This window comes from Lolium perenne, chromosome 3 (assembly GCF_019359855.2).
Source record: "Lolium perenne isolate Kyuss_39 chromosome 3, Kyuss_2.0, whole genome shotgun sequence".
NCBI lineage: Eukaryota > Viridiplantae > Streptophyta > Magnoliopsida > Poales > Poaceae > Lolium > Lolium perenne.
This window is the reverse complement of record NC_067246.2, coordinates 109,778,073-109,780,619: the sequence shown is the minus strand read 5'-3', so window position 1 is coordinate 109,780,619 and position 2,547 is coordinate 109,778,073.

Below are 2,547 nucleotides of genomic sequence, written 5' to 3'. Positions count from 1 at the left end.
CCGCAAGGTAGATGGGCCTGGTTCGGTCGGGCCATGATGGCTGTGCAGAAGGCGCCTCGCTGCGCCCATCACGTCAACAACATACGATCACGGGCGGTCGACCGGTTCGTGGTGCTGGAGGAGGTGCTGCCGACTTCGGAGGACGCTTCGCTGCCGCACCATCTGGATGCGGGGCAGCGGACCTTCAGGGTCTCGCCGTGTCCCGCGAACGGACCCGTTGAGCCTGTGATACCGCCTCCACGGGCGGAGGGGCAAGCTGATGGGACAGAGAGCGCTTCTCCTTCGACACCTTTTTCCCCCACGATGGGGGACTCGCCTGGGGCTGCTGTGATACAGGGGGCTACATCACCTTCTACCCCTGTATCGACGACCTCTTCTCCTTCACCGTCTAGGTCTCCACCGCCCTCGACTTCTCCATCACCGGTCTCCAGCCTGCAGCAGTCGCCACCCACGGTCCCTCCTCCCGTTGTTCAGCCGACGATGAGGCGGAGTGGGAGGTACGCTCTTGCGGCGGATGGGGCGGGGGCGACGGATGAGGACGCCATGCAGAGAGCCATGCGGCGTAAGGCTGAGAAGAACCTCGACACGGCAGGTACTAAACAACCGTCCAAGTCGTTTGTTTCTTTTTCAGATACTCGTATTTCTTCAAATTTGAGTAGCATAGGGGTTAATATGGGTAGTCGGTCTGATGAGATTTCAGTTTCGGCCAATGTGTTGAGACAGACGGAGCTTGACCGTCTAACGGTTGTTCCGAATGTCTCCACTGGGCATGAAACAACAGTAGTAGACGATGAAGAAGAGGATGACATCCTAGATGGTCAGCTTCTCTCGGCTATTATTGGTAATATTTCAGAAGTCGATTTAGAACACGTGGAGCTTAGTTCTGATCTACAAGCTTCTGAACGTGGTTCTCGATCGTCGGCTGGAAAGAAATCTCGTAGATATAGTAAGAATACTAAATCTAAAATAGTTTCTCGATGAATGGCATGTTTCGGAATAGCAGAGGTCTTGGTGACTTGGCTAAGCATTCCCACATTGCCGATGGTTGTAGAGATTATGATTTAGATTTCATTGCTATATCGGAGACTGATACGTCTCCAACGTATCGATAATTTCTTATGCTCCATGCCACTTTATTGATGATACCTACATGTTTTATGCATACTTTATGTCATATTTATGCATTTTCCGGCACTAACCTATTAACAAGATGCCGAAGAGCCAGTTGCTGTTTTCTGCTGTTTTTGGTTTCAGAAATCCTAGTAAGGAAATATTCTCGGAATTGGACGAAATCAACGCCCAGGGGCCTATTTTTGCACGAAGCTTCCAGAAGTCCGAGGGAGAGACGAAGTGGGGCCACGAGGTGGTGACACACCAGGGCGGCGCGGCCTGGCCCTTGGCCGCGCGGCCCTGCTGTGTGGGGCCCCCGTGATGCCTCTTGACCTGCCCTTCCGCCTACTTAAAACCTTCGTCGCGAAACCCCCAGTACCGAGAGCCACGATACGGAAAACCTTCCAGAGACGCCGCCGCCGCCAATCCCATCTCGGGGGATTCAGGAGATCGCCTCCGGCACCCTGCCGGAGAGGGGAATCATCTCCCGGAGGACTCTTCACCGCCATGGTCGCCTCCGGAGTGATGAGTGAGTGGTTCACCCCTGGACTATGGGTCCATAGCAGTAGCTAGATGGTTGTCTTCTCCTAATTGTGCTTCATTGTTGGATCTTGTGAGCTGCTGATGACCCACAAGTATAGGGGGTGTATCGTAGTATCTTCGATAAGTAAGAATGTCGATCCCAACGAGGAGCAGAAGGTGTTGACAAGCAGTTTCGATGAAGGATTCACTGTAAACGCTCACAGACAAGTATTCAGGGGGTTTTGATGTAGCAGATGAATAAAGTACGAGTAAGTAAAGTGCGAGAGTAACAATTGCAGCGAGTGGCCCAATCCTTTTTAGCACAAAGGACAAGCCGGTTTGTTTACTTATAATGACCAAACGTTCTCGAGGACACACGGGATTTTAGTCTAGTGCTTTCGCTACATACGGCTAATTAATCTTCATTGTTTTGATAAGTGTTGTGTGGGTGAACCTATGCTAATGTACCGCCCTTCCTAGGACTAATACATACTTGTGATTATACCCCTTGCAAGCATCCGCAACTACAAGAAAGTAATTAAGATAAATCTAACCACAGCCTTAAACTCTGAGATCCTGCTATCCCTCCTGCATCGATATACCCCCTGTCACTCTGGCAACCCCGCAATTGGCAAACGAGTACAAGATGCATTCCCCTAGGCCCATAAAGGTGAAGTGTCGTGTAGTCGACGTTCACACGATACCACTAGAAGAATAACACCACAACTTAAATATCATAACATTGAATATTACTCAACCATACTTTACTACTAACATTTAGACTTCACCCATGTCCTCAAGAACTAAACGAACTACTCATGAGACATCATATGGAACATGATCAGAGGTGATATGATGATGAATAACAATCTGATCATAAACCTTGGTTCAACGGTTTCACTCAATAGCATCAAT